General features: G+C 38.6%; 1 protein-coding gene across 2 annotated transcripts in view; it reads right to left on the bottom strand.

Moving 5' to 3' along the window:
* LOC130100528 (ribonuclease inhibitor-like) overlaps positions 1-15940 on the bottom strand; it is a 230578-nt gene that overhangs the window by 91166 nt on the left and 123472 nt on the right. The window lies entirely within an intron of this gene.

The following is a 15940-nucleotide window of genomic DNA, read 5'->3' on the forward strand; positions in this document are numbered from 1 at the left end:
AAGTTTACAGTGGTTGATTTCATTACTTTCAAATGATCCTAAAATAACTGATTGAGTAAAACGGGGGGGGGGGGGGGGGGGGTTGTGGTCGTACGTGCCCCCTGCTCGATTTCTTTGTTATTTTAATATGCAAATGACACATTTCTGAGCGTGACTTAACAAAAATTAGCATACTTATCAAAAACCAACCCGGAAGTTTGTATCTGCACTGTATCATGAAGTCAGGGCAGAGCTCCGGCTAACGATAAGCCTAGCTAACGTTACAGGGATATTACACCATTTTGGGAATTAAGCTCATTTTCCACCTCCGCTCGAGTAAAACAATTGTTTTTTACCGTTTAGGAAACCATTCAGCCGATCTCCGGGTCTGGCGGTACCACTTTTACCATAGCTTAACGTAGGGTGACCATAATACCAAAAACCAGGACACTCGGCCCAGCAAACAGATAATCAAAGTTTACTCAAAGATGCCTTATTAATTTCAATACATTTAAAGTAGGCTATGCCTCCTCTGTATGGATAGAAAATTGTTATATTACAAGACACAAATTCAGATAGGCTTCTCAAGAGGTTACTCAACATGTTTTATTATATATTTAGATCTTTAGTTTTCTTCCTCTTTATCCTGTTTTTCTTCCTCATCCTCCTTGTTTGCCCATCTATATTTTGCTGATCTTTCCCAGCAGTTTTTTGAAAACCCGTTATCATCACTTTATAATAAACAGCCAGGACAGGAAGTGAAAACAGGACATGTCCTGGGAAAACAGGGCTGTTGGTCACCCTAGCTTAACGTAATTCATAGTATGACGACAATACTAGGGGTGGAACGGTACACAGAAATCACGGTTCGGTTCATACATCACGGTTTGGTACAATGAGAGGTGCCTCTCTCTCACGCGCACACACACACACACACACTCCAGCATTGCAATCTTGACATCGCAGCCTGCTCATTATGCCGTGTATTCTCCGCAAATTCTTGCCCAGAGAAATGTAAATTATAAGAATTATCCAATAATGTTTTCACAATTCTAGCCTGCATGGCATGCAGATGAAGGGCGGCAGCTTTTGGGTTACTTTTGAAACATTTGATGAAACTGAAATTTAAAATTAAAACATTTAAATTAACCATTTTTTGCAAAGATAAAGGCCAAAATATGTTTCACAAGGTCATACTCGGGTATATTTAGGCTATAAAAAAACAACAACAAACAAAACAAGAGTAACACAAAAAAATCTAGCTTGTATTGTTGTTACTTTGGTCCCAACTGACGGGGTTGAAAGTAACATGAGCAGTTAAGTTCAAAGTGAAATTATACTGAAGTTGTTCTACATTTAATACCTGACGTGGTATTGATAGACCACACTTGGGTGACAGACCACAGCAAAAATATATATGTCTAAACCATCATCTTTTAAAATTATGTTTTTCTGAAAAATGGCACCTTCGCCCCTGCTCTCCCCTAAGGAATACCTTAAATGCAAGAAAAACATTAACATTAATGTTGCCTCTCCATCACTCTCCAGAGTAAAATGATACTGTAAATGTCTTCGACGTAATAATCAATGCACACTTTAATGCAATGTTTACCAAAAACATCTGCAAATACCTGTATCCTGCTTAAAGCCATTCAAATGCATATCGACAGCGCTGGTTGTGTGGAACTAATGAGAGCTCCGTGAACCACGTGACCGTGTGTCGAGATCACAGCATGACGGACTCGCAAACTCTGTTTTCAATGGCTTTGGCATTTTGTGTTTTTACTTCAAAAGATTGTAATTTCTGACAGATTCTTCTTCTGTTCGGAGTAGCAGAAGAACAGCCTTCTGTAACTTCACATTTAAATCTCGCTTAATATAAAATATGAAGTTCCTAATAATTACAAATGACTGTAATGGAGAATGTATTAAACTTACTTGCAGTCTTGTCCACTAAGAAGAGAATTTATCAGTATTGTAAACTCAGTAACGCTTGTTGTCAGCCCGCGCGCGTCGTTCTCATGTACACATGTTTTCTGGATCATAGATGAAATCAGATCCCGTCAGTGAGTGACAGGTGCAGATGTCAACAGCTGTTACTTTCTTCTTCTTCTCTTAGTTAATGGTGGATTGCAAACAACTTAAAGTGCATAACGCCACTTACTGCACTGGAGTACATCATATCTCTCAACTCTCTCTCATATTCTGTTCACCAACCCAGTGTCTTTAAGAAATGTAAATAATGCCTTCCTGGTGATTCTTATCCCCTTTCCTTCTCCTTCTGTTCAATAACCCCATCAGATTCCATTCTCGTCCTGCCTCCTGTACCTAATCATGAAATAACTGTCTTTCCAACGCAAACAATATACAATGCAAAATTACATGTTCAACATTTTCTTTAATCCCACAGTTTTCTCATTTTTCACTATTCCCTTTCCCCAATAAAAACAAGGTGCTATTCAGACCTGTATGATCTACTCTCAGTCTTGTCATTATTATTTCCTCCCGCTGGTCCTTTCCCTACAAACCATAAAATAATTAGACCAACATTTACTTGCATCAAGCGCAACTCTGTTGGTATTTTTATCATTAGTATTAATATAATTATTACATTTAATTTATTGCCGCACTTTAATATGTGAATTATTATCAGAAATCTGAACATTTAGCGTTGTCAGGCTTTTATTTGTGCTTAAAGGATAAAACAACGGCTCTGCGCGCTGCTCATAAACACGGCTGCTGTAACTTTGACCTGCCACAAGATGGCGCTGTTTTACATTTACATTTAGTCATTTAGCAGAAGCTTTTATCCAAAGCGACTTACAACTGAGGACTAAAGCAAGCGAGTCATCGTGAAGAGGCAAAGACAACGCCAGAAGTGCTAAAATACAAAGTTCAGGCATTGCTCAGAGTAGCATAAGCCAGATTAAAGGAAAGAGAAAGAATGATTTTTTTTTATTTTATTTTTTTTATGAGGTTAAGTGCTCGCGGAAGAGATGAGTTTTCAGCGGTCTTTTGGATGTTGTCAGGGATTCTGCATTCCGGATGAGGACTGTTTTCCACACTCTTGATTTATTTTATTTATTTATTTATTTTATTGCAGATCATATTTGTTACAATTTGCCAAAAAATAAATTGAACTTGTAATACAAAAATCATTTAGTTACATTTTTTTTATTAAACGTTTAATTACGAGATACAGGAGTGAACATTCATAAGCCAAAAAAAAAAAAAAAAAAAAAGAGCCAGAGGTACAGGGACTGATAGATATTACATCACATTTGAATTTAGAGGGGAAAAAAAAGGAAGTATCAATTAGAAACAATTGTACCCATAAAACATATAATAATAATAAAATAAAGAAATCATAAAAAATTTGTCAAAAAAATTATACAAAAACACCAAAAATTGAGCATACATTCAAAGTTTTAGTAGCCTTTTTTTTTTAGTAGCCAAGGACCCCAAAAACACCTTGGACCGCAGAGGGTTAAAGTCACCACCCAAGAGTATATGTGCATTAGGGAATTTGGCTAACCAATGAACAATTCTCTTTTCAATCCCATCTAAAAGAACAAAAGATGTCATTTCCCCACTGGGATTTCCAAAAAGGCTCATCCTCAGAGATGCTGTGAGTTTCTGGAATAAAACTAAAATCTGTTTTACGTTGTTTTGCAAATAAAAAAATGGCTTTCCGTTTTAAACTGCTCCTAAGTCCCCTGGCATTGAGTGAAATTAAAGATAAAGACATCAATAAGGAAATTAGAATAAAATAACAAAAATAAAATTCACTTGAACAGTTTTTTCAGAACAGAAGCTCAGAGACAACTACTAAACGGGATGAGAACAAAAAGCACCACATCAACTGTAGTTTCAGAGGAATAACCAGACAGAATATGAACATTAGCTATCGACTCTTGACATAATGAAAATATGGTCCTAGTCAAAGATGACCTTTTGCAAAAGAGTGCCATTATTAAATTGAACTTGAGGTAAAGGAAAAAACGATCGGTGATGAAAAGGAAAAGTGTGTTTTTTGTTTTGCTTTTTAAACAAGCATGTAAACAGAATACCTTATCACAACAGAGTTCAGCCTGGTGGAAAGATTTCTGTTTTCTCCACGAAGGCCAGCTAAAGTAGGCAAGCGTTCCTGCTTCCCGTGCCTCGTCGACTAATGGCCACAACTTCACTCTACTATCTCTGTCAGCCCTGCAAAGATCCTCTCTGAAACGCAGACCGTTTTCCTTTAGTTACAGTTCACACTTTCATAAAGAATAAAAACATAAATATACATCAGCCAATAGAAAGAATATAGAAACATATCATATAAGTAACAAATAATCTGTATAAAAAATATAAAAGTACACAGCCAGAGTAACAGACAGTAAATATCAGTTAAATTAATTATAAAGTTAAATTAGATAAATATTGCATACATTTTGATGCTGATTTACCATCTAATCCAGAAATACAGTGTAGCGTTTATACGCACGTATAAATATAATTAATTATTATTCATAACGGATTATGATCAATAATTAATAATTGAATTATTTTCAGAATTTACTGTAGCAAAATCAATAATTTGATCAGTTTATCAGTTCATACAATGAACGGAAAGCATAAACAATTATTAATTCTAGGAAATATAATATCTTCTTGGCCAAGAAAGACTAATTCCCAGCTAACAGCTAAATTAAGAAATAAATCAAGGGTCAAAGCATAGGTAACTTAGATCGAAGTTCAAGACAATAAATCTGTAAGCACATAACACAAGTAATGCTTCTCTTTTCAAATACAAACAATACTTTATTGATTATAAGCCTGTGACTAACACACATAAAACTAATATAACACAAACACACGCACACGCATTCATACAAGTTGAAGAAAGACAGAGAGTGAGGAAGAATGAGTTTTAGGAGTTAGATGGTGAGATCCCAAGTTTCTATATGCACTTAAAAGATATGACCTGAACGAACCATCAATAATTAATTTCACCCTTTTATCGTTTCTTAGGCGGGTAATTCAATTTGATATTAAAATGCACCTGCAAGTTGAGCTAAAAGTCTGGAGGTACTTGCTTGTCCTTGCTTTGGGGTTCCCTTTTGTCGTGAAGGGGGTTCCCCGGTCCGTTGCTTGGCTGATCTTCTCGTGTGCCTGGATAGACTTTGGACAGCCAGTCACGTGGTGTGTTGGCGCGGATGAATGAAAGTCTTTGAAGTTGAAAGCTGGTTTTGCAGTTGAAACGTTAAAACGAAACTTTGCAGCAACACTTAACTTAGAACCGAGACTTTTAACGGAAAAGAAAGAAACTAAGAAAAGAAAGAAAAGTGAGACGAGATGGCTTCAATTAAATCTGTTTTAACCCATATCTTGATTTGGGTCATTTGTCTCTGCGTCTACATGGTTACTATAACCATCGTCGGCTCCACCCGGCTTGTTCTCCCGAAAGAGAGCATCGCAAGAGCAGAGGCAAGAGCGGATCACAAGAGCATCACCAGAGAGCAAGAGCGCATCACAAGAGCCTCACCAGAGCGAGTCACCAGAGCTTTTTCAGAGAGCGTTCAGAGAGCGAGTTTCTGTGTTCGGGTCTAAGATTTTAAACTCAAAATGTTTGTCCCGCCTCCTGGAGGAATTTGGAATTCGGACAATAAGATACTATATGGTTATTTGAAAAGGGGGTCTATTCTATCCCCCCCCCCTTCTCTCATCGCGAATCATGTGCTCTCTGTGGTCTGCTTACTCATCAGCTTGAACATAGGATTCAGTTTAGACATAATTTCCATTTTAAGAACATAAACATTTTTACACAGATTTCAATCAAGCCATCTTTTGAATTAAACACATACGAGCATAATGATAGGAAACACGACACTTTCATTCCAGTATCTCTAATATTTAAAACAATTACATGACTTAGATGTGATCTAAGCAGAATAGACACATACAGGGGTTGTAAACACAATATATATTTGTTATGTTACACGATTTTGATTCTGGGTCAGTCAAGAATTGTTCTGGGATGAGTTTTATTGGTATTGGAGAATTGGAGGAAAGTCCTTATGTGTGTGTGTGTGTGTGTGGGTATCCTTATGGTCAGCATTTGTGCATCCGTGGTGTGTACCACGTGAGGGTTTAGTTTCGCAAATGGCTGTCTTCAAGACAAAGGGTATTTTGTATGCAAGTCCACTTTTTCAGCCTTAAGGATATAATTGATGAGGGGAAAACTAGCTCGGGACGCTGAATGGTTCAGTCTGTTTAGTCGCAGGGGTCAGGTGACTCCTTGTTAGGGCCTCTTGTTTCACCATTTCTGAACAGATCTGTTCTTGCCAAATTATAAAACATTGACAACGTCCTTCCTTTAGTTAAGCAACAAAAGGTCTTCTTGGCTCATAGCCTCAGGGATAATTTGGAATATGAAGCCCCTTGTGTTTGATTATGTACGAACGCTTCAATTGTGTTTGGTCCATTCTCAATGTTGCTACATATCCCCCCTTCGGTCGATGATGGGTTGAGGAGAAGACATCATTGAACGCTGGAGAAACGGGTAGAGGAAGCAAACACACACAGCAAACAACAAGACAACACCTCCATGACTGGTCACTTTACTGGTGCAGGGCATTAGATTATCTAGGCCTAAAGAGGTTCACTCTCTCAAAATAGTCTATCACGTTGAATAAAGTTTAGTTCAATTTTAGGACCGTTATTCTAGTTTGTTTTGGTACGGTAATTGATCAACTTTGTGACTAAATTTGATTTGTTTGTTTTATTCTCTTCTAAATTGTTCTAGGTTTAGACCAATTTACCTTTCAATTTGTGATACGAATGATGCAGGGAGTTCTCTGGCTCACATTCGTTTTAAGGTGACTTACAAATATAGGAGTGGTGTGTCAATCCTATTATTGTGACCTTGACCCTTGTGGGGTGGACAGGCATTTTACCTAATAAAAGAAGGAAAGGAAGGAAGGAAGGAAGAAGTAAAACAAAACAAAGCAGTTGAATGTTCCTGATATGATTTATAACTACGGTTGCGCAGCTAAGGTGTCAGGTATCATGATGTAGTGAGAGGTGTTCTCAGGTGTACTTGTTGGATGGGTAGTTACCATGTTTCCTATGGTAAGTGTAGCTAAGTTGTTAAGCTAGTTTCTGAAGTTAGTTTCTACCTGTTGGGGAAAACATATTTGTTGAATGTTTTGCACGGTAGAGGTGGTTAACTTCTGTATGTAAGTGAGTATGTTAGGGGTGTCGTGTAGTGCATGTATGTATGTATGTATGGTCAGATCTGTCTCAGTCTGTTTTGCTCCCCCCTTTTGCTTGATGGCTTAGCTTTGATGAGCTTGCTGCATCTTTGCCTTGGAAAAGGGCTCTTCTGTGAGCTGCTGGGGGTCAATCCAGTAAGGCAGGAAGTTCTCTGGCAGACATTGCGAGGTAGTTTGGCACGGATGTGTGAAGATGTAGTGCGAAACTTGGTCTCCGTTGTTGCATTCCTCCGATGATGCCTTCTGGTTGTGACAGACTTTCTGACCTTCTGTGCATACTGTTGTTGCTGTAGCACACACGTGGTTCTTGAGTTTGGAGCTCGTTTGGGGGTTTCTTTATGAGTGACGGGTAGCCAGGATGGTGTTTTCTGGTACCTCTGGATGTTTGTCAGTGGTTGACTGTGAGAGGCCACTTTGTTCTGTGTTGTTGTAGAACAAGTGGTCTTCATGTTCATTATGAAGGTGTATCAGATGAAACGGTGGTCTTCCGTTCCATCGCCATCCTGTTCGTCATCCATGTTTACCTCATTTCCGATGAACACTTTCAGTTGCCTCATTAGTTGCTCCATGTCTTCTGAGGGTAAACTGTCTGGTTCTTGGGCATACTCAGTGCTGTGTTTAACTGAGTGGTGCCAAGGTGGGTTTCGTTGTTGAGTACCCACATGGAGTGCTTTTGGATGCCTTGGTTGATGGCTTTTGGATGTCCAGTTAGGTTTCCAGTGGTTTCCTTCTTGTGGGTTACTTGAGAAGCGTGGCTGGTCCCATGGCATTTCCATGCGGTTAGTGTAGTAGGTGTCAGCGACATGGGAGTCACGTTCTCTGTGCTCCTTACGAAGGACTGTGGTATTGTCATGCCACTGGGTGTCTTCCAGTGCAAGGCTTGTGTCTTGGCTGATGGAGTTTGACACTGTGGATGTTTTCAAACCTTTCTTTGAGTTCATCTTTTGTTTGATGTAGGCCTTGTGTGTCAGGTCACGTAGCTGTTGAATTGTCATTGTGCCTGGGCAGGCCATGATACCAAGATGATGACTCAATCCGGGGTGCAGGTTTCTCAGGAAGAGGGTTTTGAAGTTCACATCCTCTTCAAGTTCAGGTTTGCTATGTGCACCTAAGTAGGCTTGTCGAAAGCGGTGGTAGTAGGCTTGGGGAGTCTCTTGTCGACCTTGTTTGGTTTCCATAGCGATTAACACACCATGTTCCGACTCTGGGCCTGTGAATTCTTTAATCAGTGTCTCACATAGCAGCTGGTAGTTTGACTTGACATGAGCAGGTTGTCTGTCTAGGAAGCTTCGTACCTCTGGACTGGATGTAGATCTGAGGAGGTAGAATCTGTCTCTGTCAGTCATATGTGGTCTCACCTCTAGGTGGAAGTTGATATCTCTGATGTAGGTCTGGATGTCGGGACCCTCTGTGGAGTTCGGGTTGAACTGAGTGATATTCTTCACCAGCTGGTTGAGATCTTTAAAGGTCATCCCCTGTGCAGCTTTGGAGTCTGCCTGGGTGAGCTCTCTTCGTTGGTTAGCAGGGAAGAGTTCTGGGGTGAAGGCCTGTGACATTTTTGGTTGTGGCCATTCACTTCTTTCACTGTATGGCAGTTCTTGGATGAAGGACTCTGTTCTGCTCAGCAGGGGTGATGCTGAGGGAGGTCTCTCCCTTCTTGGCTCTGGTTTCTGTTGGAAAATGTGCTGTAGTTCATCTCTGACCGCGTAGAGCTCGTCGTTGGCGTCATCTCGCTGTTGGGTCAGATGGTCCATTTCAGCGCTGCACCATTCCAGGTGGTCTTTCAGAGCATTAATTTCAGAGTTCTTATCTTTAATGTCAGCTTTGGCTTTCTCTAGCTGATGTTCAGCAGACTGGAGTTGGTTTACCAGGTGCTTTTGGACAGTCTTTAATTCTAGTTTGTCACGTTCAGTGACTGCAAGGGCTTCTTGGAGCTTATCAAGTTGTTTCTTTGTTTCTGGCTCCGCTTCGTCAGGCACTTTGAGTTTGTCTTGAGCTTTTGCTTTGAGCTGGTCTGTGCAGTGTTGAGTGTGCATCAGCTCTCTTAGGAACTCAGTGGTCTGACACTTGAAGTTGTCCTGGACTTTCACTTCCAGCTTGTCTATGCGGCTCTGTGCACGTGTCAGCTCCTCTTGGAGGTGGGTGATGTGCTTGTCGCTTAGTTTCAGCTGGGCTGTGAAGGCATTGCTTAAGGAACAGGTTATTTTGGTTAGTTCCACGTGGTTGTGGTTCTGGCTTGAATCACGTGTCAGGAATCTTCTCAGAATTATGATTATTATTAAAAATAATAACAGTTCAATTGTCTTTGGTGTGAGGCAGTCTGTAATGCCTCTGAGCCAGGCGTCCACGTCGTCCCTTTGGGCACTGGGGTTCGTCGTCCACGACATGTTGGTACGCTGGGGTGAAGAGACTGACACAGACCTGTGTGGAATGTAAGCCTATATGTGGTTGAACAGCTAAGTGTCGTTTCAGTGACGATACACTAATAGTGAAATGTTGTAATGTCTACGTGTTGGTCTCAGTGTAGACAGGTAGGCTAGTGATGGGGAAACTTCGTCACTCAACTGAGTGAGGGAAAGAGAGAGAAAAGGGTTAAAACAAATCTCAATTTGTAAAGGGTTTTTTTTTTTCAATGGGAGAAATATTTTTTATAAATATTTTCTATCAATGAAAAGCTGGTTTCAGCTCGTGATGTGAGGACTACGTCACTCAACTGAGTAAGGGAAAAAGAGAGAAAGAGGTTAAAAACCAATTAAAAAAAAGAAAAACAAGAAAGAAAATTCTCAACTAGGAGAGATATTATTTTTCTTGTAAATGCTTCCTATTAAAGAGAATCTGTTTCCAGAAAGTTAAACAATATTATTGTTTACGTTTACAACGAAAAATAATACAATAATAATGCTGATACCTCTTTTCTGAGTTTGACAGGATTGACACCACACACCGTCAGTTGGGCCGCTTACAGCAGGGATGCTTTGAAGGCGACGGTTGCTCAACACTTGTCTCTGTTAATTGATCTTGGATGAGATGTCAAATTGTAAATTGCGTACACAGATGCAGGGAGAGTGAGGAGAACAGAGAGGGTTTGATTAAAAATCAAATACCTAATGATTTCTTTGGAAAGATTGTCTTTCTCTTTCTTTTGAATCGATTGATGGTTCTCTCAGGTGTGTTCCCTACAAGTGCGAAGAATGGGATGGAATAAAGCAGGACAGCACAGGAAAGATGTGAGAAGGGAAAGGAGGGAAGGAGATTGGATCCACAAATGGCTGGAGCCTTTGTCGAACTACGAGTATAGAATTGACAGTTGCCAAACAACTAAACATTCACAAATAAAACTTTGTAAGAGAGGGTTATCTCTGATTTATTTGAAGCTCGTAGTGAGATACCAATGTCTCCTATTGAGGCTCAGGTGTGTCACTTCCAAGCAAAAAGGAAGAGGTAATGAAGATGAAAGAAAGTAATAATGATAGTGGACAAAATAAGAAAGGGAAATTAAATAAAGGGGTAAATGAATAAGTAAAATAGAATGGTTAAGTTTATAACCACAACTGAAATAAATGAGAAAAGGAGGATACAACGCAATAACAATAAGAAGCAAGTATGAGTCTAACAATATTTTGTAATAGGGAAAATGTTGGTGGAATAAGTTCTTAACTTTCAAAGTTTAAGACTTAACCGCCTGAAGTGATTAGATCTAAAAGAAAAATTTAGAAATTATGAAATTAGATTTATTAAAAATAAATCGAGAAATCATTAGAAATTACCTGTTAAGAAAAATAGAATTTTAATTTTAATTTAATAATTCCCTTAAAAAAATCAAATTCGAATTTGACAATTAATAATCATAAACCAGTATTTTCTTTTGCAAGTAAAATGCAGGTAAAGGAATTAATAATTGCAAACGACTTCCTTTTCAAGGAAAATATGGGTTAAGTGAGATATGGGAAAGGTAAATAAGAAAGAAGAAAAGACCAACAGGTGGAAAGTCAAGGTGTTTAAATGGTTAAATCACTTTAACGTTGTTCAAACAGACACTATTTAACCATTGAGGTTAATACTACTGATAACCGTAAATAATGCTAAAGGCGTTAGCATATAGGCCTCACTGTAAACAACTGCTTTGGTTAGCTTGGCAAAGGGCTAGCTAGCTTAGCCACCAAAAGGGTTTGTTTACACTGTGGCTCTGATCATGCGAGAGGTCAGAGTTCCCCCGGAAGCGTTGGTTAAGACTTCCGTGTCACGATCGTAACTATGGCGACCAAACAAACTCTAGTGGGCAACCATGTGAATTGCAACAGTTTGTTACATGAAATGATCGGCGCATTTCAACAATGTTTATAGAATATGCATGTACAGTAACAGTCGATCATATTACGGGAAATGTCGGCGCATTTCAAACTGTACAAAAATACACCACTCGTAGTTTTAGCTGGTTTTACGATGTGGGGCTTCACTCAATTTATTAGGAGTGATATTAACTTTAAGCAAGCGACAGCTTTGCGTTATAATAGATGGAACGATGACGACCTCGGCGGATCGTCTCTGTGCAAGTTTATCTGAGCACACGAACAACAGGGTTCTTCACTGTTGGTTAGTTTCAACGTCAAGCTTTACTTGAACACAATAAAAATAACTCTTATTCAACTACACTCGGACACACGCAGTGTTTACCCGAGAATTCATTGAACAGGCACAAACATACAAGCAAACATAGACAAACAGCTGTTTATTACTAGGATTGCAGTGGGACACGCATTGACAATCAGATAAATATAACTGCTTCTATGTTTATCACGGGTCGCAGTGGAACACGCACTGTAAATCGGATAAAAATATATATAACGTTAGATGAGGAACACGCTCATCGCTCTGTGAGGAGAATAATCGTTCTTATATAGTTATTTTAATTACTGCAGTATAATTTTGTTAAGCTCTCTGGCTGATAGGCCTACACACACATGTATAGCTTTGACAGACGCTGGAACACGCAGACGTCAGTAAGCTATAATCAAGGTATTTCAGAAATTGAGGAACACGCTCAATTCTCACCTTATTGTTGTGTGATATTTTATATCTTGGGTTATTTTACTGCAGTTGAAAAAATAACATATATGGAGGCAGACAGATTAACAGCTCTTTCTGGGGTGCGTCTCTCAAGCAGCAGATTCATTCAAACAGGGCGCGCGCTGCGCGCTCTCCATACGTCACACACAGACTTTCGGAGGTTCGGATCTCTCATCCGCACAATATGAAAAGATAAATTACTTGGTATATGCTTACAATTTAGGTTAAACTTCCCGCATTTTTCTCCACCATAAATAATGTAGCGTTTATACGCACGTATAAATATAATTAATTATTATTCATAACGGATTATGATCAATAATTAATAATTGAATTATTTTCAGAATTTACTGTAGCAAAATCAATAATTTGATCAGTTTATCAGTTCATACAATGAACGGAAAGCATAAACAATTATTAATTCTAGGAAATATAATATCTTCTTGGCCAAGAAAGACTAATTCCCAGCTAACAGCTAAATTAAGAAATAAATCAAGGGTCAAAGCATAGGTAACTTAGATCGAAGTTCAAGACAATAAATCTGTAAGCACATAACACAAGTAATGCTTCTCTTTTCAAATACAAACAATACTTTATTGATTATAAGCCTATGACTAACACACATAAAACTAATATAACACAAACACACGCACACGCATTCATACAAGTTGAAGAAAGACAGAGAGTGAGGAAGAATGAGTTTTAGGAGTTAGATGGTGAGATCCCAAGTTTCTATATGCACTTAAAAGATATGACCTGAACGAACCATCAATAATTAATTTCACCCTTTTATCGTTTCTTAGGCGGGTAATTCAATTTGATATTAAAATGCACCTGCAAGTTGAGCTAAAAGTCTGGAGGTACTTGCTTGTCCTTGCTTTGGGGTTCCCTTTTGTCGTGAAGGGGGTTCCCCGGTCCGTTGCTTGGCTGATCTTCTCGTGTGCCTGGATAGACTTTGGACAGCCAGTCACGTGGTGTGTTGGCGCGGATGAATGAAAGTCTTTGAAGTTGAAAGCTGGTTTTGCAGTTGAAACGTTAAAACGAAACTTTGCAGCAACACTTAACTTAGAACCGAGACTTTTAACGGAAAAGAAAGAAACTAAGAAAAGAAAGAAAAGTGAGACGAGATGGCTTCAATTAAATCTGTTTTAACCCATATCTTGATTTGGGTCATTTGTCTCTGCGTCTACATGGTTACTATAACCATCGTCGGCTCCACCCGGCTTGTTCTCCCGAAAGAGAGCATCGCAAGAGCAGAGGCAAGAGCGGATCACAAGAGCATCACCAGAGAGCAAGAGCGCATCACAAGAGCCTCACCAGAGCGAGTCACCAGAGCTTTTTCAGAGAGCGTTCAGAGAGCGAGTTTCTGTGTTCGGGTCTAAGATTTTAAACTCAAAATGTTTGTCCCGCCTCCTGGAGGAATTTGGAATTCGGACAATAAGATACTATATGGTTATTTGAAAAGGGGGTCTATTCTATCCCCCCCCCTTCTCTCATCGCGAATCATGTGCTCTCTGTGGTCTGCTTACTCATCAGCTTGAACATAGGATTCAGTTTAGACATAATTTCCATTTTAAGAACATAAACATTTTTACACAGATTTCAATCAAGCCATCTTTTGAATTAAACACATACGAGCATAATGATAGGAAACACGACACTTTCATTCCAGTATCTCTAATATTTAAAACAATTACATGACTTAGATGTGATCTAAGCAGAATAGACACATACAGGGGTTGTAAACACAATATATATTTGTTATGTTACACGATTTTGATTCTGGGTCAGTCAAGAATTGTTCTGGGATGAGTTTTATTGGTATTGGAGAATTGGAGGAAAGTCCTTATGTGTGTGTGTGTGTGTGTGGGTATCCTTATGGTCAGCATTTGTGCATCCGTGGTGTGTACCACGTGAGGGTTTAGTTTCGCAAATGGCTGTCTTCAAGACAAAGGGTATTTTGTATGCAAGTCCACTTTTTCAGCCTTAAGGATATAATTGATGAGGGGAAAACTAGCTCGGGACGCTGAATGGTTCAGTCTGTTTAGTCGCAGGGGTCAGGTGACTCCTTGTTAGGGCCTCTTGTTTCACCATTTCTGAACAGATCTGTTCTTGCCAAATTATAAAACATTGACAACGTCCTTCCTTTAGTTAAGCAACAAAAGGTCTTCTTGGCTCATAGCCTCAGAGATAATTTGGAATATGCAGCCCCTTGTGTTTGATTATGTACGAACGCTTCAATTGTGTTTGGTCCATTCTCAATGTTGCTACAACAGTCTATATAATTTAAGTCAAGTTTAAAAACATTGAAAAGAAGTTTGTTCTTCATAAATTTCGATTTATGAATAAAGAATTTTCCAAGCAAAATTATTAAGTTGACTATATATTGTAGAGAGGAGTTTGAGTCAGAAAAGTAAAAGAAGATGTCAAAACTAGATAAATGTAAGTTTGAGCCAAAGTGTCCATTAATAAAGCATTGTATATCATTCCACAGAGAAGAGCATGTGAACAGCTGTAGAATAAATGCTCTAACGTTTCTGTTTCCAGAGAGCAAAAGCTGCATTTCTCTTCTACAGTCGGGATACATTTCCAAATAATCTTGTTACAGGGGTAATAGTGGTGAAGAATTTTAAATGATATTTCTTTTACTTTGTTTGTAATTAAAAATGTATGTGTGTTACTCCATGCTCTATTCCCATTAATATTTCCATACAACGGGGACCATTAGTACCTGGAGGCAGAGATAGATTTTGCACATAAAAGGTTTTTTATTACTTTGTTGTTGACTTTTTTGCCTAGAAAAGATAGACTATTTATTGAAACACTGCTGGAGAAAAATACATTAATTTGATCCAAATCTGTCACATCTCTAAGTCGGGTGATGATCCCATGGGGTTTAGCTCTGGTTACAATATCAAACTCTTTTCTTGCAGGATGGAAATTAAATTTATGGGTGAGTTCATCACAAGTTAAAATTTGATTTGAGTTATTTAATAATTGGGATACCAGTAGAATATCATGTTTAAACCAGTTTTCTATAAAGAGAGTCTTGTTTCTATGTATGATGTTCATGTTGTTCCAGATTAAACATTTGTGAGGGGAGAAATTGTGTTTGTACAAAAGTGCCCAACAAGTTCGAGCGTGTTTAAGGAAGTCTGAGCGTTTGACTGGCAGTCTGTTGATGGAGGATCGGCACTGAAGCAAGAACAGGATTTTACCAAGTTTTTCAAAGATAAAGTTTGGAACAATGTTCCAGAAACTGTTTGGATTATTTCAAAAATATTTTAATCCAGTTGATTTTTAATATCTCATTGAAAAGTGAGAAGTCAGTTACCGATAAACCCCCCTCCTCAATTTTATTAGTCAAGATGTTTTTCCTGATTTTATGGGGCTTCTTCCTCCATATAAAGTTATATAATAGTTTGTCTAGATTGGCATATTGTAACTTATGAATTTCTATTGATGTAAATAAATATGCTGCTCGTGAGAGACCTTCTGCTTTAGAAAGAAGAACCTGCCATACGTAGATATATCTCTTGCAAGCCAAGAGTCAAACTTTTTATGAATAGAATCGTGTAGTAAAGAGATATTACTCTCTGTCATCAACTTTTGATTAGGACTGATTTTTATTCCAA

This window comes from Rhinichthys klamathensis, unplaced genomic scaffold (assembly GCF_029890125.1).
Source record: "Rhinichthys klamathensis goyatoka isolate OS25496 unplaced genomic scaffold, OSU_Roscu_1.1 h1tg000011l_1, whole genome shotgun sequence".
In the NCBI taxonomy this organism is placed as follows: Eukaryota; Metazoa; Chordata; class Actinopteri; order Cypriniformes; family Leuciscidae; genus Rhinichthys; species Rhinichthys klamathensis.